The sequence below is a fragment of the Peromyscus californicus genome, unplaced genomic scaffold (assembly GCF_007827085.1).
Source record: "Peromyscus californicus insignis strain IS unplaced genomic scaffold, ASM782708v3 Scaffold_8__1_contigs__length_139910024, whole genome shotgun sequence".
Taxonomy (NCBI): Eukaryota; Metazoa; Chordata; class Mammalia; order Rodentia; family Cricetidae; genus Peromyscus; species Peromyscus californicus.
The window spans coordinates 15798346-15818939 of record NW_026294606.1 but is presented as its reverse complement, the minus strand read 5'-3'; positions in this window follow the sequence as shown (position 1 = coordinate 15818939).

The following is a 20594-nucleotide window of genomic DNA, read 5'->3' as shown; positions in this document are numbered from 1 at the left end:
TGAGAAAAGCTACAAAAACTCGTAGACTGGGGATTCAAATAATTTTCCTGTCAGAGTTATTTTTCCCTTAGGTGGTTGCAATTGCCTTTCATTTTGGTTTTATTCCCCACCACCACCACCCCTAGCCCCTGAAATCCTGGTGAATGACTGTATCATATCTATTCCACTCATTTCCTAACCATCCAATTTGGAAGGGCATGGCTGCTCCTTGGTCTTGCGTAGAGTGCTGCCCATCTGACCTCAGCAGCAGACTCTGTTTCCTTCCTTGCTCTGTTAAAAGGAAAACTCAGCTGCCTTCAGGCTGAACTAACATAACACAAATGCCTGTTATCAAAGACGTGTGGGCTTTGACAAATGATGGAGTCGGTCACAAATGCAAAATGTTAGTAGCTCCAGGCCACTGTAAGAACACTTTAATATTTAGGGTGGGTGATTAAAGGAACTTCATACCTGGTCCCAGAAATGTCAGAAGATGGAAGATGCTGATATCGGGACCCGTACTCCTGCCTCATCACAGCTTCTCCTCCCTCCCTCCCGTCTCCCTCCCTCCCTCCCTCCCTCCCTCCCTCCTTCTTCCCTTCTTCCTTCCCTCCCTTTCTCTCTCCCCCCACCTCTTCCTTCCTCCCTCCTTCCCTCCCTCCCTCCCTCTCTCTCTTCCTTCCTTCTTTCCATTTCTAAAAATATCTCCACAGGTAAGATTAGCAGTAGGATGTTATTTAGTCAAAAACAAAAACCCACTGCATAATGTACCACACCTTTAAATTTTTTAACATCTATTAAATTAAAATCAAGGAAATTGACATAGATAGGATGAAAGAAGACACAGCACCTCTAGCTTATGCCAACTAAAAATAAGAATTATTAATGAAGCTCGGCTTTCTTCTGCTGTGCACATTAATTATTTATGATAATAATACTCCACACTGCCATATTAAGGAATTTTCTTTACCCAGCTTCCCAGAAAACTCTATCTTCTTGGGGGGTTGGGGTGGGGGAGGGACCCTCAACATGTTAAGCCAACAAAAGAATCCATTCCTCTCTGTATATTTATTATACTGCAAGATGAATATAGTCTTGGGTTATTAAACTGGAATGAAAAACACATCTTATTAGAACTTACATGGTGATTTTTATTCTCACTAGTTTCATATAAACTTAATGGTGCAGTCTGCATTTTTATGCTCATCTATTTTAAAATGGTGCCTGGAGCAAAAAAAGCTTCCATTAATGCCAGTTTGGTATTTCAAATACAATTTGATGTAATTTACTTCAAATATATGTGAACAGAGAAGGATAATGCCAAATGCATTTTCTAGATTCAAATGTGGGTTAGCTCACAGCAATGATTTGTTAAATCTAAGTTTTGGAGCTATTTTTGCAAAAAGAGAAAAGAAAAAAAACCTTTTAGCTATAAAATCCCAAGAGAAGAAAATAAAGGACAACCTCCACTTGTTTTTAGGGTGTATGGGGGAGGGGTGCCGAGCTTTATGGGAAAAGGATAGGTTTAATTTTATTTTTGGTTTTAATATTTACCAATCATAAGTGAATAATCATGTGTTTTCCAGTGAAACAACCCAGTTAACTAATCTCCCTGTTTTATCATGTTTGTATGATGTAGCTTCATGTGCCTAATTTCATCAACAGAAAAACATGTAGTTTATGGAGGTTTGGTATATTTTAAGCTTGGCAGGTAGATATTAAATAGGTGCTTAAATTTCCTAATCTTCAAATTTTCTCGCAATGGTTTCTGGATGAGGGTTATTTAAAAGAATGACTTTAAATATTAACAGCTGCTTCTAGCAATCATTCAAACCTAATGAATCTTAAAAGACAAGCTAGGGGTTACAGGCACTGGGAAGATGGTTCAGTGGTTAGAGCCCTTGCTATGCAAATCTGAGGAACTGAGTTCTAGTTCCCAGAAGCCACACAAAGCTGCCTGTGATAGCACACACCTGCAATTCTGTTACATGCAAGGCAAGATGGGAGAATCCCAGGAGCTCAAGGTCAGCTAGCCCTGCATATGCAGGCGCTACAGTAAATAACAAATAAGACTCACAAGGTGGAAGGCGAGGATGGATACCTAAGGTTGTCCTCTGACATCCCCCAGACACAGAGAGAGAGAGAGAGAGAGAGAGAGAGAGAGGAAGAGGAGGAGGAGGAGGAGGAGGAGGAGGAGGAGGAGGAAGAAGAAGAACAATAACAACTAGGAATCTGTAGGTATGGCTCAGTGGTAGATATCTCATCTGGTATGCATAAGGCCTTGGGTTCAATCCCCAGTACTCAACAAAAGAAAAAGGAGAGAAGAGGGACAGGAGGAGCAGGAGTCTCTCTTCCCTTCCCTCTCAGTGGTCAGTGTGTTTACTATTTTTTTCTTCCCTGTTCCTGCCATGGTGCATCCCTCACCATGTTAACCACAGAGGGCTGGGTTGAATGTCACTAGTAACGCTCACAAATGCATCTTGAGAGCTGTGGTTGTCAAGAGTCCTTCTCCTAATTGGGATACACTGAAGAGGATGTCTGAGCTCTTGCTAATTTATTGAAACATTCCTCCACCTAGATAGATAGAAAGATAGATAGATAGATAGATAGATAGATAGATAGATAGATAGATAGATAGTCTAGCTAGTCTTTTACTCTTCTGCTTCCTGTTTGAAGCTGCTTTTTTTTTAAGAGTCAATCATTGCTTGTGAACTCTAAAATTATCCTCCTATACAGGGTACCAAAAGAGAAGGGGAGGGAGAAGCCAGGCAGGCCTCCAAGCCCAAACCTTCTAGAAAGTGACTGTTGGCAACAATTAAGAGCTGACTGTGTTCAGTGTGAGAAGAGGACAGTCACACTCAGTTATGACTCGGCCCTACCAAGTGTGCAGATCTTTGTCGTTGAAAACTCTGGTACACACTTATTCTAATTATGAGGAGTTTCTGAGTTTCATTTTATTTGCTTTTATGGTTATGTGTGCCCTAAGTCAAAAATGCCTTTACCCTAGCTGAATCAAAGTATATTAGTCAAGCACATCTTTGCTGTTGGACATTGCTAGATGAACTGCAGAAGAACAAGGACCAGCAGCTCCGACTGCTAGTGATGGTTATAGACTAACAGAAAATCAGTGTGTCAATATCCAGCCTATGAAAATGGTGATAATATCCATCAATGCTGCATGGTGAGGAGCCACAGGGAGCAGGTCATTTCTCATTGTTGAAATCAGGAAAGAATCCAGAAAGGACTGAAGGCATTGAGCCTGGGTGGCATTTGTCTTCAAAGATGGGTAGGAGAAAGAGGTAGCAGAAGGAGCCCAGAGTCAGCATGCTGAGGTACTCACTCATCTTTGTTGTCTCATTGCCTTTGCAAAAAGTAGACACATCACAAATCATCATTGAATAAGTCGATAGACAATAGCTCTGAATGTAATACTGGGACATCTTTTATGTAGGCTTGAGTACTTGGACTTCAGCTTATAAGCTTTTGGTAGAATAAGGCTAGAGCTATGCTTTCAGTCGCTTAATTAGGCAGTCTCAGTATTAAGGTTTAAATGTCAAATATTTCCCATAGGCTTATGTGTGTGACATGTGGTTCCCAGTTGGTGGCACTGTTTTGGGGAGTTATGGAACCTAGGTACTGTGGTCTACCCAGCAGGACTGGGTCCCTGTTGATAGGCCTTGAGAGTGATATCTACTCTGACTCCATCTTGATCTCTCTGCATCCTGGTTACCCATAATGTGAGGAGTCCAAAACACTTACTTTCACTGCCATCCATCATGCCTCTCCCACTGTGATGAACTCTTCTTCCCAAACCTTAAGCCAAAGTAAACTTCTCTCCATGTAAGTTGTTTCTGTTAGGTATGTTGCCATGGTAACAAGACAAATAAATACACGTGGGAAGGAAGAAAAGGAGAAACTGGAAACTGGACGCTAACATTAGACTTTTGTCAGAGTAATGAAAACAGGGGTAAACAATAGAGTAAGAATCATCAGGAACTGAAAACACCTAGAAGCAAGTAAAAGAAAAAAGTCTAAGACCTTGAGTGAGTGTGGTGGCCATTGAGAAGGGTGTGTCTGAAGAAGTTGGTTTGATGGTATAGATACAAGTGGACTATGCTCATACACACTCAGAGCCTACAAGTGGAAAAATGGAAAAGTCTGTCAGCAACTGTGTCTCTCTATGGGTGTTCCCCTGCTACGCACCTTGTTCCACAGTCTATGAAGGGTGGCAATTTTCAACTGTTCTTTGTGGAGAAAAGTGTGGTTTACACTGATCAGAGCCATAGTTCATACATACACATCTATTTAGGTGACCAGGGGTATAGTACGAGCCAACTAGCCAGCAAGGCTCATTTGTTCCTCGTGGTGGTTTGAAAGAAAAAGGAGGTGTGGCCTTGTTGGAGGAAGTGTGTCACTGTGGGGTGGGCTTTGAGATTTCCTTTATTCCAGCTATGCCCAGTGACACAGTTGTTTCAGCTGCCTGTGGATCAAGATGTAGATCTCTCAGCTCCTTCTCCAGCACCATGTCTGCCTGAATGCTGCCATGTCCTATCATGATGATGGACTGAATCTCTGAAACTGTAAGCTAGCCCCATTAAATGTTTTCAAGAGTTGCTGTGGTCATGGTGTCTTTTTATAGCAATAGAAACTCTAAGACAATCCTAATCAAAGAAACTACACAGTCTGGCATTAAGAGTCCAAGTCAGTGGGCAGGTGAAGAGACTGTCCTGAGATTTAGGTCATTAGCTAATTGTTATCCTAGCACCACAGGGTTTTCCTTTCATTGATTATCTGACCTTCCAAATCTGGCTCCTCATCAGAGTCACCTGGAGAAGTGTTTGGAAATGAAGATCCCCTAGTATCACTTGAAAATTCTGAGTGGGTCAGGGAGCTGAGATCTGACAAATGAGGCCTGGTTTCTTCCATTGCCCACACTCCCCTAGTAACGTGACTAGCCCATGTGCCCCTGAATCTACAGCTATCTTCTGTCAAGCATCCTTGTACCTACTCCTTCCCAGCATAGCATCCCCATATGCCTGGGATGGATACAGTAAGATCAGCATGCTGCATGAACTCATCTGGGTGCCAGAGTCCCATGAACACAGTCACAGGTTAATTACCCCGTAGACTTGCTGAAAACAAGATCAAATTTTTATTTCCTTTTTTGTTAAGAAAAGGCTTCTCCATCCATAATTTGTACAATTAGTTATTATTGTTTAATTCAAATAATAAATGATGTCTTTGGCCCAGTTAAATTGTATTTTGTTCACAGTGTCAGTTTTAAGAATTATATTCATGGGGCTGGAGAGATGGCTCAGCAGTTAAGAGCACTGCTGTTCTTGCAGAGGTCCTGAGTTCAATTCCCAGCAACCACATGGTGGCTCACAACCATCTGTAATGAGATCTGGTGCCCTCTTCTGGCATGCAGGCAGAACACTGTATACATAATAAATAAATCATTAAAAAAATTAAATTAAATTTTAAAAAAAGGGGCTGGAGAGATGGCTCAGAGGTTAAGAACACCGGCTGTTCTTCCAGAGGTCCTGAGTTCAATTCCCAGCACCCATATGGTGGCTCACAACCATCTGTAATGAGATCTGGCGCCCTCTTCTGGCATGAAGGCAGAACACTGTATACATAATAAATAAATAAATCTTTAAAAAAAAAGAGTTGTATTCATCCCCCCACTTCTGTTGCCCACTGAACTTGTGAGCAGTCCAGGTTTACCACCATCTGCAGACTTGACACTAATATCTTCTGTGTTCTTACGCAAATCTTTAACAATGTGAAACAGGGCTGAAGAGATGGCTCAGTGAGTAGGCAGGCTCGCAATACAAGGATGAGGACCGGGGCTTTAATTCCAGCACCCATGTCAAAAGCTGCACACGGCCACACACATGCCTGTAACCCTAGCATTGTGGAGAGTAGAGACAGGAGGGTAACTGGGACTTACTGGCTACCAGCCTAGCTCCAGGTTCAATAAGAGACCCTGTATCAGGGAGGAAGGCCGAGAGGGCTAGAGTAGGATGGAAGGAGCCTTCTTCTGTCCTCTAAGAATATGCACGGACCCATAGACCCCACACACATGTGTGCATGTACCACACACATACACATTACACTCACACATATGCACACACAAGTAAGTGCAGAATCGAACTGGGTAGAGAACAGCAGCCCAGGGCAGTGTGTTAGTCTGTTTTGGGTTGCTCTAACATCTCTGGAAAGCTGACTCCACAAAAGTACTTTTATTTAGAGCACAGTTCTGGAAGTTTAAGGGGATGGACTGCCACCAGCTCAGCTCTGGAGACAATGACGTAATGACAGTTGGGGCACATGTGGACAAAAAGAGATCAAATATCAACAGTCAGCCAGAGCGCTGTGAGCCCAGGTGTGCCCTTCCAACAACTAGCTAAGTGTTCTGAGAGGACAACCTAATCCTCTTCAAGGACAATGGCCCGAGTGACATAAGGATCTCACAACATCTCTTAAAGGTGCATACCACTTCTCAGCATTACTGTACTGAGCCAAGTCCCCAACACACCAACCTTAGAAGATAAGACATATCCGAACCTGAACCTAAGCAGGCAGGCCCTAGAAATCTCTATCCACTGCCATATCAAAACACTGGCCAGCAAGTGTTACAGGCTGGCTCTCTACTGCAGATCCATTCTCACCAACTTCCAACCTGTGCTACCTGGCCTTGCTAACAAAACTCATGACAGTCCCCACCACACAGCTTGCTGGACACAAAAGTACTATACCATCTCCTCCTGACTAGCCAAGTGGATAGCCTGTCAAAGAGCATGTTAGAACATGACATAACCTTATGACACTTAATCCATCCTGCTGGTGATTGTGTTCATAAATGATAGTTCCAATACCTAGGTCTAGAATCTCACCTGAGGTTCCAGTTATGAAGGGGATACATTTTCCCTGGTTGGGTGGATTTGTCTTTACTTCAGCTGTGCTTTTGACAGTCCATGCAGCTGTTTTGAGGACTGACTTAGTTAAGACACAACTTGGATCCATGAGAATGTAGAAGACTGTTCTATATATCCAAAGATCAGCTCTCCAAGCCCTATCTTCTTAAGACTATATCAGATGAACCAGATTTTATCCACAAACCACCTCTGTAGGGAAAGGGGGCTAGCTAAAGAAACCCACCCTGACCCTGGAGACCAGAACTGGGGAAAGATGGTTTAGATCAGGGCAGAAAGAAACACAGTTTGGCTCAGTCAGATCAGAGCCATCTGCCCCTGGCCAACTGACTTGTGAAACCAACCAATCACAGAGCAGGATAGTAGAACCCTGGGCCCGGGGTTGACTCCACCCCCTAGACTTCAGTTAAGAAAAAAAAGGCTGTTCTCTCCAACCTGGTAGAGGCAGCTACTCTCCTGGACTCCTCCTTCCCAAATAAATCTCTTTCTCAAAAGAGCTTTTTGGGTGTGAAGATCTTCATTCACTGGTGTAGAGAAGATCCTTGTTGAGATGTCCCCCAGTGGACAAAACAAGGGAGAGCTGAAAGAGCAGAGCAAGGAGGAGCTGAACAGAAGATCTTTGCTGAGACGTCCCTCAGTGGGGGGGGGGGGGGGGGGGGGGGGAGGAGAGAGAGAGAGAGAGAGAGAGAGAGAGAGAGAGAGAGAGAGAGAGAGAGAACACTTTTCTCCGGAGCTGGAGGCGATTGCTACATTCTGCAGGGGTTTCCCCTTTCGCAGAGTGAAGCAGAAGAAGCAACATCTTAGGTCGGAGAAGCAGAACTTTGCTAGGAAGCATCCTTAAATGGGGGCTGAGCAAAGCTCAGCTGTTGAGGCTCTTCAGGAGAGGAGCAGGATTGCTATATCCTGCGGGCAGACCATCCTCCATCACACCAGGTATACCTTGACTTTCCTGAAGAGTCAGGATACCCTTCCCTGTGAAGCAGTTCCAGGCCTGACTCTCCCGAAAAGTCAGAAAATTTCCTTTCCAGGGTTGGGCTGTTTCTTTGCAGTTCCAGCCGTCAGAGCTGTGCTACACAGCTCCAGGTGTCCAGGACACCTTCAGGGCAGAGCTGTTGTTCTGAGCAGCTCGAGGTGTCCGGGTTACCTCATCCTCCAGGGCTGAACTGTCTCCTTGCAGTTCAGCCATCAGAGCTATCCTAAGCAGCTCAAGGTGTTGCCTGACTCCCCTGGTAGTCAGGACACCTTTCCCAAAATTGTTGCAACCAATTTACCTACATTTTTGGTGCCAAAACCCAGGACACCAAACCCACAGAGTTGCAAAACTCACATTTTGCAACCAGTTTACTAACAACCTCCATGAACTGAGCCCACTACCATCCTCAGTCAATGAAAAGACACTAAGGATAGCAATAGACACTAAGGATAGTGCATGGTTTCTCTCTGGTCACAATCAAGTCTATCCATTCTGTCTATTTTTTCATTGTCATTGTGGAACTTCACTATTGCATGAGGATGTGATATTTGTAAAGCTTTCATTATCCCCACCCTACAGCAACTGTGCATGAATTGGCAGCACAGAGAGGCTGCTACTTGCTCAGTCATGAGAGATGTTTTTAAAGCCTGGGATTTAGAGCATGCATTAGCAAACTATGGCTTACCAGCCAGCCTCAGCCTGTGGCAGGTTTCAGGAAAGAACACAAGCCAAGAGATGTTTTTTAAATATTGTTGTATGAGTACCTGTGAAGAGTTTAACTCTCCTTTTGACCTACACAGCCTACATAGATGCTATCTGGCCTTTCACAGAAAAGGTTTGATGCCTCTAATTTGGAATATGTAAACGAATCATCACACAGTATCATCACACAGTCTCATTTTCACTAATTGTTTGCATTTTACCTTCAAAAAAAGAAATGTGCCGAGCTGGTATGCGTCGCCCCTTAGCACTGGGGGCAGGACATTGAAAGCAACCCGATATATCTAGAGCTTGTTTAAGGGATAGAAAGAGACTTGAAACTGTGGGGCTCCGGGAACCCAGTGTTTCTTCCTCCTGGTCGTGTGAGCAGTCCTGTTGGGCATTCATTTGATGTGAATCAGTCAAGAAGGCAAATGAGAGATCTTGCCATAAAACAGCACCCTTTCTCCACAGTTGTGGAGACAAAGTCTCCGGAGAGGCTAATCAGCTCTATTAGAGTGAAGAAAACAGGAATCATCCATGTATGAGCAAACAAAAGAAGGACCAAAGTTCCTCCCAGACATAATACAGAGCCTTTCCAGCGTCTAAACCCTGAAGAGTGTAAAATACAAACAACGGATGCTACAAAATGGAAGTGCATATAAATAAAACCAGAAGACACTCAGCCCATCTGCATTTCCTACACACTCAATACTGTTCAGCAATGCCAGAGTGCAAGTTGCTGCTGGCGGTTTGGCTCAAGATACTAGACGAAAGGATGGTGTCCTGTCCGAGTTACGTTGTCATGTGTTAGTAAAAGTCTAGCTGCTGTCAGATCCACTGATTTGGGACCCATCTTTCGACAAAGTATATATGCTGATGAAAAGCTGCTTTCGTTGCAGAGAGACTGCTAATTGTTTGATTATACAGGTCTTCACATTAATGAAGCACTATTCCATGGGCTTGGAGCATGGCGTGCAACCAAATTACCACCCCAGCGCTCACGCTGTGAAATCTGATTATTCATTAGCCAGTCAGTGAGTGGTACCAACATCTTTTCTTTTTTCAAACCATCAAATGAGAAAGACTGCTGTTCTCCACCCCCTCAGCCTGCCCCCCCAACACACCACTACCACCACTTCAAGAATATGAAGGTTTGAATTTGTTGCATATGGGGGAAGGGCAATGGCAGAGAGAGATGGGGTTTCCATAGGAGTTGTTTCACACATTTAATGTGATGCCTGGTATGAGGAATGGGGAGCCCTGTATGGGTTATTTCCTGCAGAAACTTACTGCTGCTTACAACTAAGTGCTTTGTGAGCAGCTCATCCTTAGCATTCTTCAAACCAGCCCTCAGCCACTAAGTGTGGTGGCTCGAAATGAACTGCAGTCCTAGCATCCCGGGAATGGGTGATAGCAGCCACTACAAGGCCAGTGTTCAGAGCACAAGAAGGGAAGGGAGGTCTTGTGCTTGTTCTGTAGATTCTGGATTTGTTTGTAGATCTTTTATTTGAATAGTATAAATTCCTTTCCCCCCACAAATGACAAAGGACAACTATATGAACACAATGGCCAGATTAACTCATTAAACTCATTATCAATTTTTTGTAAGTGAACAACAGCAACAAAAATGCTTGCTTCGTTGAAACTGAAAAATGAAAATCAAATGAAAGGTTATGTTTTTACTTTCTGAAGTCAAGACTGATGGAGATTGAGGATGATGGTTTTAAAGATTCCTTCATCTCTTTCAAGAGTCAGGAAGAACTCGGCTCTGGCTGCTGCATTCATAGCTCAGGCTGGATTGGGTTTCCAAAGCCAGCGACTGGGATCCATGCTTCTGTAGCAGGGAAGACATTGACACTTCTGGAATGGGATTATCTCTAATGAGATTACACACAAAGTGATTAAGATGTGAACTGACACTCCCCAGGAGAGGCACCCGGCTCCTAAGGAAGCAAGGAGGAATGGGTGAAGCGTAAGAGGAAGAGCCTCCCTCAGAAGCACTCTGTTCTCATAAATCCCCAGGAAGACAAGCTTTATCTCCTTTCATCTTAAGGTAAGAAAAGAAAAGCCTGTAGGTGGGGATGTAACTCAGCCTGTACGGTGCTTTCCTAATACGAATGAGGGCCTGTGAAATCAGACATGGTGGTACACACCTCTAACCCCCATACTTGAGGAAAGGATTGGGAGTTTCATCCTCAGATTACATAACAAGTTCAAGGACAACCTGAGATATGTGTGAGATCCTATTTCTAAAATTCCAAATAAACAAAGCAAAAACCCTGCAATTCCCATCAAGAGGGCTTTAGAAGCACATGGATTGGGGAAATCCGGTAAGTCTTTATCTTACTGGCCTCCAACTTAAAGGTTGCCTGAAAACCTCCTCTCCAAGGGCCTCATCGAATCAAATCACTTTCTTGGATAGCATAGAGGAAACAGGTACTTAAGTTACTGTGCTCATTTTATAAATTAGGAAATTAAGATTTGGGGACACAGGGTACTCCCTTGGAATTATACAGTTATTCAGAGGCGATGATAGCTGACATTGGAACACTTATTTGGGGTGTAAGGATGAAGGGTAACGAACACAGTAGGGCCAAAATAATGAGCAAGCATGTCACACTGACAAACAAAACCTCAAGACAGAACAAGAACAGCAAAAGGTGCAATTTGTTGTAAAACCTTTTTTTCACCATAAGAAACAAGACAGTAACCCCCCATTTGGCTTCAGCAAAGCCTCTGAGTCCACTGTAGAATATTGCATTGATTATCTCAGACACGTCAATGCCTCAGAACCTACAAGTCATGAACCAGTTCGAGAAGAACAGGGCTCACACCCATAGGCACCAGGAGACACAGTGTAAGGGTGAGCATCCCCAAGCATGGCTGCAGTGGGTGTCCTCCACTTGTACAGCCCTTAGCTCGCTTTTGTCTTGAGAGAGTAAATAGATAATGTTAGTACTCACCGATCTCACTATTGCTAAATGCTACTATTGATCAGTGTTCATAAAACATTTTAAAAAAGTGTTATTTACTGTGCGTGTGTGTTTGGGCACACACATGCCATAGTGAGTGTGTGGAGGTCAGAGGACAACTCTGGAGTCAGTTCTCTCCTTCCACCATGTAGGTCCCATGGATGGAACTCAGCTTGTCATGCTCAATGGCCAGGTTCTGCACACAGACTCTGTAAGTATTACTATTAACATAATATTAGTTGCCGGTTTATCTTATGCTCTCTGATATTTTTTATTGCTGCTATTGTTAAGAGTAAAGTTATCTGTAGTTTTTCATGCCCTCTGTATTTTTCTCCTCTCCTTTCTTGCCCCTCCTCTTTCTTTCTTTCTCCTGCTCTTCACAAGGAGGATTTGTGCGCACATCAGTGAGTGAGTCCAGAAATCATCCAGGACAACATATATTGCTGCCACAGCATATGCTTTAGTCTACTTATTTCCAAGAAATTCGCTGGATTAGTTGCCCTGACAGACTAGGCAACTTCTGGAAGGAAGGGGTTTGTTCGTTTGCTTGTTTTTTGCCTCACACTTGGGGAGTACCGAACATCATGGCGGGCAAGTCACGGTTGCAGGAGTGTAAGACAGCTGGCTGCTTGGCAAGTAGCCAGGAAGTGGAGATGAATGCTGATGCTCAGCGAGATTCTGGATACACTGGAGAGCAGAGTCCACCAAACTCCTGAAGGTTTGGAGACAGAGAATAGGGAAAGGGGAGAGAGGTAAATCCGATTCTGGTTTTGACCTGGGTCCGTGGAAAATGGAGCAAATTTGAGAAGTACATACATTCAAAGACTCTATCCTCATCTGCTCTCCAATATTAAGAACCATAGACCAGGAGGAGTCTGGCCTTTCTCAGAGAAAGAACATTTATCCATTGCCAGATACACACTAGAGCTCAGCACACATTGGTTTAATGAATTCATAAACCTAGTAAAGAACATTCATAACCCACAGAATCTGAGGTGCAACATCACAGACTACCCATTCAACAGAAATCCCCAACAGTTCTTCCAATACCACCTTCTTCATCCTTTCAGGGCCCAAATGAAGGGTGATTTGGTACATTTTCATTGCAGACTGTCTCTCCTTAGCATTTCTCCTCCACCCAGACTGTGTTTTCCTAGTTGGGATATAATAGGGAATCATGGTCATACATAATCAACTGGAAACACGAAGGGCAAGGAAGGTTATACTTGTTTGTCATCAAAGCGCAATATAACTTTATTTGCTAATAGTTAATTGCTAAATGTTAATTGCATTAACATTTCTCAGTACTGTTTTCTTTAGTCCAAGGGAAGTATTTCAAAAAATCAGTAAAAAGGAAGAAAGGAAGAAAGGAAGAAAGAAAAGTCCAAGCCTAGAAACACATAAGGAAACTGAAGAAGCGGGATCTCCTGTGCTACTATTACAGTACACGAGAATTCAGAAGTCCCTTGAACAATCATATTCAGTTCTGACTTGTTAGGTGAAGTCTAGTGGGATATAGTTAAACTCAAAGACTGCAACATCGTGGGAATTCCCACTGAAGCTGAAAGCATCAGCATCAGGGAGAGTTGAACAATGGGGAAGCTGGACAAAACTTTCTCACAGTAGAGACAGGCTCATGCTAAGTACTTGTTAGTTTACTCTAGATGTTGAGTTAACTCCAAGATGTTGATCCCCTACTCCAACAGTAAAATAATATGTACTTTATGGTGGTGGGAACTCATTTTCTCCAATCAAATAGCTTTGAGTTCATATACCCACTCACTCCCTGGCTGAGCAGTTGGAGACAAGCCTCATCTGTGAGGTTTTCATTGGAACTCCCGTCCATAGGACACAAGATGGCCACTCCCATCCACAGGACACAAGATGGCCACTGGATTTGAAAGTGACAAAGAAGAGAGAAAGAGAAAGGAGGAGGAGGAGGAGGAGGAGGAGGAGGAGGAGGAGGAGGAGGAGGAGGAGGAAGAGGGTTGGAACCTAAAAGGCTAGAGCATGAAAAGCTCCATGCTTGTGGTTCCCTCACTGAAGAAGCTGGGGCTGGAGATATGGCAGTTAAGAGCACTGGCTGCTCTTCCAGAGGATTCAGGATGGATTCCCAGGACCCACACTGTGGCTTACAACTGTCTGCAACTCCAGTCCTAGGGGAATCTGACACCCTCTTTTGGCCTCCATGGGCACTGGGCACACATGTGGTACAGACATACATGCCAACAAAATACCTGTCCACATAAAATAGTTTTTTAATTTAGGAAAACTGAGAAAACTGAGACTAAGATGGTAGACTAGCCCCTGCCACATGTACTTACATAGTTAGTGGAAGCTCAGGTGAATCCCACCTCACAGACAAGAGGCTCAGCTAGGCATGCACACTCAAGGCTCTCACACCAGTAAGTCCACACTCATGCAAAGCTCCAACACTTTGGTTCATCATGGGTAACATCTTTGGTGGCTACCACGCCAAAGGCTGTGTCATCAAGCTGAATGTCTGCCAACAGAAAGTGCACTTGCACCTCTGCATTCTTGTAGTTGCTAAAACCATGCAGGTCATAGACCCAGATCCGCCACTGTTTCGCTGTGCACTCCTAGACAAACCAGGGCAATGCCTCATCTTCATCTTCTACAAAATGAGAGGCTTTGCCATCTGTCCACCTAGGACAGCCTTGCAGGTTTAAGATTCCATGAGCAGATAAATAATTTCCCTCTGTGATCATAGCCTCTTCACTTATTTGAAGACTTGCAGGAAGTTAGCACCTCATAACATTAGGGAAATGGATCAGCAAACTTGATGACTGGGCACGATAGACCAAGCAATCATCTTGAGTGGCATTTGCAAAGGCTTAGTAATAATTTGGAACGACTTTGGTGAAGGGAAGTCTAACAAGACTGTATATATGGTATTATCCTAATCCTGTGTGTTCTCTAACCAACAAAACAACGGCGATCTGTTGTAGTTAAGGGTCATGTGTAGAAAGTTTTTAATTTTTTCTCTTTTGGCTTTGAACTTTGCTCTGTTTTTCACAGGTAGGGAAATCACTTCCTTTTTAGGGAAAATAAAAAGGTTTCTTTCTTTTTTATTTTCCTTTAAAAGTTGAGTATTTAGTATGAAATTATCTTACTAAATTACATAAATACACATGCATTTCAGCATGACAACACCAAATATCAAGACAAACATCAGTGTAGTAGATGGGAAAGTATTACTTACTAAAATATAAATAGGCATTCCTAGAATGTAAAAATCTAATATTTTTGCCATTTTCTTTTTAAAAATCTATGTGTGCATTAATGATTATACCTATTTTGAACTTTACCCCTAATTAGATTTGCTTTACAAACCTTTAAGTTAACTTATCAATGAATGTATGTGGCAAGCAAAGGAAATTGCCCGGCTCCTTCATCCATTCTGTAGTTTTTTTTAATTGATTTATTTTTATTCTTCTTTCATGTATTTCTTTTACATCTCTCCTCCCATTCCCCAACATACACACCTCTCCTCTCCCCAGATCCACTCCTCCTCTGTTTCTGTTCAGAAAAGAGCAGGCCTCCTAGAGATATCTAGTGAATCTAGATAACAAGTTACAACAAGACTAGGCACATACTCTCATGTCAAGGCTGGATGAGGCAACCTAGTGGGAGTAAAAGGGTCCCAAAGGCAGACAGAAGAGTCAGAGACAGCCCCCAATACCCCTGTTAGGAGTCCCACAAGAAGAGCAAGCTACACAACCATAACATATATGCAGAGGAACTAAGTCAGACCCATATAGGCTCCCTGATCATCACTTCAGTCTCTATGAGCTATTGTTAGTGGATTCTGTGGGCCTTGTTCTTATAGGCAGGGCTCGGAGAGAATCTCAAGGAAGAGGGGGAGGAAGGATTGTAGGAGCCAGAGGGGTCAAGGACATCACAAAAAAAATTTCTTTTAAAAAAAGATTTGTGGTCCTGGCATTTTGTAAGAACTTGAAAATGTATGCACTTAGCAAACAGCCTACAAGACTCTACAGAGAACATAAGTGGGTCCCGATGAGACAGACAAGCACTGGATTAGTTTTACATCCCAGGATTCCACTTGTTTTGGACTATATCCCCACCCCTCTTCTAATAATGGCAGCCTGAGACCATTACCTACATGTACACATAACCCTCTCTGAACAATGCATTCAGCTACCTGTCAGGACCTCCACTGTATCAGGCTGCCCCACGTACAAACAATGGAATAAGTTTCTCAACCCCCTAACAATGATCCAGCTCAGACAGTTTCTATTCAAATAAATTCCCACTGTTTCTAGGTATAAGGGAAAGAGGCCCAATCTGACCTCAAATGATTTGGGGTGCATATTAAAAAGGCAGGTGTGTCCTCTGAGTGAACTATGGAAGAGCATTCCATATTGACCATCTCGTGTCCATGCATAATTGTGTGTGCACATCATTAAAATCAGATGTAGCATGAGAAGAGGCATGCACAACGAGGAAAGACTGACATAATCCAAACCCATCCATCACAAAAGAACCACCCATGTAACACCCGTTAGCACCCAAACTCCTCCTTCTCTTGAATCCCAGAAAAGGAAGCTCCACAAGCTGATCAGGGCCTCTGCACACTCTTCCACTCATGGGACCCACTGGCACTCTGGTGGCAGCCTGCACTGTCACTTTGCTTTGCATAAAGTATTCTTGCTGTTTCACAATCTGTGGATGCCTTTGTTCCATTCTTGAAGAAGACGCCAAAAACCTGAGAACACTCGGCCCCACTCTAACCACTGGTAACACCAATAGAGTAAAATGAATCTCATGCTTCTGTCACATGTCAGCAGTTACTTAACAAATATCTTTGCCCTTGACTCAAAAAAAAAAAAAAAAAAAACAATTACAAAAGCATGATGCTTGAGCTGAGAAGTGGAGTCTTTTTTAAAAAGCCAGGGACTGTGTGACTCTCAGCCACCAATCTGAATGTCTACATAGGATAAGCCACATGGTAGACAATAAATAACACTGAATCGATTGACTTATGGCCAAGCAGCATCTGGCTCCAGCTTTCCCCTTATGCCATTGCCGGGCCTGCAGCTCGGGGCTCTCATACCCAGGCCAAGTGGTGATGATTATTCCAAGTCTCCCAATGGAGCATACAGGCTTGAAAACAAGTCAGAATGCTTAGAACAAAGATCAACTCGTAAGCAACTAGTAGCTACTTCTATTCCCCAGCAAGCCTTAGAAATGGAAATAACCCCAGAGACTTAGACACAAGAGCTAACACCTCTACCAAACAGATTCCAACATTCACATGGGGAAATGTTATGATATTTATCACTGTCTTGTGGGGAAAAGGGAAAGAGATCTGGTGAATGAGTGGATGGATGGGCATACATTTCATATTAAAATTGCTTTGACAGTTCTAAAGAATGGCCATCAAAGTCTTGACTGGAAGGCAGAGGAAAGACTCACTTCTAGGTAGCTCATTCATGGACTTGGCAAGTTAATGCTGGTTCTTGGCAAAAGACCTCAAGCTCCAGCCAGATAGACCTCTCCACAGGGCTGCTTAGGCATCCTCATGATGTGACAGCTGGCTTCCTCCCGAGCCTGTGATCCAGGATAACACGCAGCAAAAGCCACAGTTGTAGTGGGTAGCAAAGAATTAAACAGTCCAAGAGAATTATCAGCTGAAGCTGAGAAGGAATTGGCTCTAGTAGAAAAGACAATTTGAGAAGCACATGTGGATCGTGTGGATCCAGAACTTAAATGCATTTTTGTCATATTCCCCTCCAGACATTCCCCAACAGGTATATTGATGCAGAGGGAAGATATATTCCTACCACATAAACCAAATAAGAAATTAAAGATTTATATAGAAAAGATCTCTGATTTGATTCAAAAAGGTAAATTAAGACTTCGCCAGTTGACAGGAATGGACCCAGCAGAAATTTTACTAATGAGGAAATTTCATCACTATGGAAAGATAATGAATACTGGCAGAGAGCCTGCAGTAACTTTTTGGGAGAGATTAATAACCACTATCCCAAAAGCAAGAGAATAGAATTCATAAAGAAGACTGAATGGGTCCTTCCTCACATTGTACAACAAAAGCCAATTTCTGGAGTCCTCACATTCTATACTGATGCAAATAAATCAGGGAAAGTGGGATATAAATCAGGAGACTTAAGAAAAGTGGTACAAAGTCCATACAGCTCTGTACAAAAGGCAGAACTGTATGCCATTCTTATGGTACTGATGGACTTCACAGAACCCCTCAATATAGTCACTGACTCTCAATATGCAGAGAGAGTTGTTTTACATATTGAAACTGCTGAATTTATTCCTGATAATACAGAATTAACTTCATTATTCATACAATTGCAGGAAATCATCAGAAAAAGGGAACATCCTATATATATAAAACACATATCAGATCCCATACAGGTCTGCCAGGACCTCTAGCACAAGGTAATGATGAGATTGATCAGTTACTAATAGGTAATGTGCTAGAAGCCTCAGAATTTCATAAGAAATACCATGTAAATAGCAAAGGTTTGAAGAAGGATTTCTCCATCACTTGACAACAAGCTAAGGATATTGTGAAAAAATGTCCTACTTATTCCATCTATAACCAAACTCCATTACCTGCAGGGAACAATCCAAAAGGTATACAAAGAAATGAAATTTGGCAGATGGATATGTTTCATTTTGCAGAATTTGGAAGATTAAAGTATGTACATCATACCATTGACACCTATTCAGGATTTCAATGGGCAACTCCTATGAGTTCTGAAAAGGCTGATTCTGTGATTACACACTTATTAGAAGTTATGGCCATCATGGGAATACCTGTACAAATTAAGACAGACAATGCCCCAGCATATGTCTCCAATAAAATGAGACAATTCTTTGCTTATTACAGTATAAAGCATGTTACAGGTATATCACACAATCCCACAGGCCAAGCAGTCATTGAAAGATCCAATCGAATTTTAAAGGAGATGCTAAATAAACAGCAACAGGTAACAATGACTCCTAGAAATAGATTGCATAGTGCTTTATTAACCTTTTTCTCAATGCTGATGAGAAAGGAACAATGGCTGCGGAGAGACACTGGATGACAGACAAAACTCCTGAGCTAAACTAACCAGTTTATTTCAAGGATGTGCTGACCTCAGAATAGAAACCTGGATATGTTCTATGTTGGGGAAGGGGTTTTGCTTTTGTTTCTGCAGGAGAAGAAAAACTATGGATACCAACAAAATTAATAAAAATTAGATTCAAACAGGAAAAACCCCTTGATGAGGACAAGTAAAAGATCATCCACCAATGTGACATCTCTACAAGTTGTAAGAAAAATTTAATAATCAAAGGTTGGGGTAGGGTTCTGATTTTGCCTTTCCAGGATAATGGAAATACCCATCTTCCAGAAATCATAAGGCCTTGGATATCCGGAGGTTTACAGCAGAAAGAAAGACTCTATTGGTACCATTCTACACAGGGTAAAAATCTCACTGTCTAACATCTATATCTCTATTAATCTAGAAAAGTTGTGGTTCCAATTCAATTATATGCCAAGCTGGCTTTGGAGATGGAATTGGCTCACTCCTTCTCTAAACCCAAGCATATTGCTAAAAGAAAAGGTTTAGAGATTCTTCAGTCCCTTATCAGAAGAGCCCTCTGGTGTGGGACAGAAGGAAACCAGTAAAAAGGGACCATTGTCTTCAAGATTCTAATTCTCTCCATGCTTACTCTTGATTTCTCAGAATCCTTTCTTACATGTGTAGATGTATCCAACCTTCTTATTAAATAAGAAACACAGAACCAATGCAAAGAAGAAAGCCAAGAGGTCAGAGCTAAGAGCTAAAACCTTACCCTTCCTCCTGCGGTGGTCCTACCTCTCCGAACCAGAGCTACCCCTGTGTTAAAGTCTTTATATAGAGTTCCTGTCCTGCCTTCTCATTGGTTGTAAACCCAACCACATGACCGCCTCCTCACAGCCTGTCTGTATAGGCCTCCAGGTTTTCCATGATTAGTATTAAGATTAAAGGCATGTGTATCCAATAATGGCTGTATCCCTGAACACACAGAGACTTACCCAGCTCTGCCTACTAAGTGCTGGAATTACAAGCGTACGCTACCACTGCCCTGCTTTCCTATGGCTTGCTAATAGCTCTGACCCCCGGGGAACTTTATTTATTAACATACAAATAACATTTTAATACAAATAAAATATCACCATATACATGTTATGTCCTCTTTAAATCCAAACTTTCCATTTTGATAACAAATAAGTTTTTCCAATAGCAATCTCTGAAGTCTCCAGAAAGAAGACGGGGCCCCAGCAACAACAACTCTACCCAATCCAGAATGATGCCATGATAATCATCATCATACTACATCAGACAATCTTACCCATTACTCTAAGACTTGCTGTGGAGCCTACAGTTAGTCTAACTGAGATTTAACTATCTGAGCTTTCTCACAGTACCCAACAGAGATACCATCACCCCCTAAACAGCAGGAAGCAATTCTAAGAAAACAACGCCCCTTCTCCCTAAGGTTTCATATCTCTCAGGGTTATGGATGATGGTTATAGGGTTGGGGGTGAAAGAAAATATTAGACTCAGTATTCTCAAAAAAAAGGGAAAAGAAGAAATGGAATGGATAGGTATAAGATATTATGGTAGATTATTGTATATACTAGTAAACAAATTTAGTAAAATAACAGCCTTAGATAATTTGCACTGTAATTTACACTGTTATGGATCCTTATATGTTGATACAAATGTAAACTATTTTATATTCCTGTTTAAGATAATTTGTATATTGATACAAATACAGAACTATATTTGTTATAATGTACATATATTTCTACTCTTATTTGAAATATTTGTATATTGATGCAAATATAAATTTATATCTGTCATACTTTATGTATGTTCTACTTCTGTTTAGGATATTCTTTTTGTTTAGGATATATATTTAAGATTATTGTCATATTGCACATTGCACTATACATTCCTACCTCTGTTATAAATATCT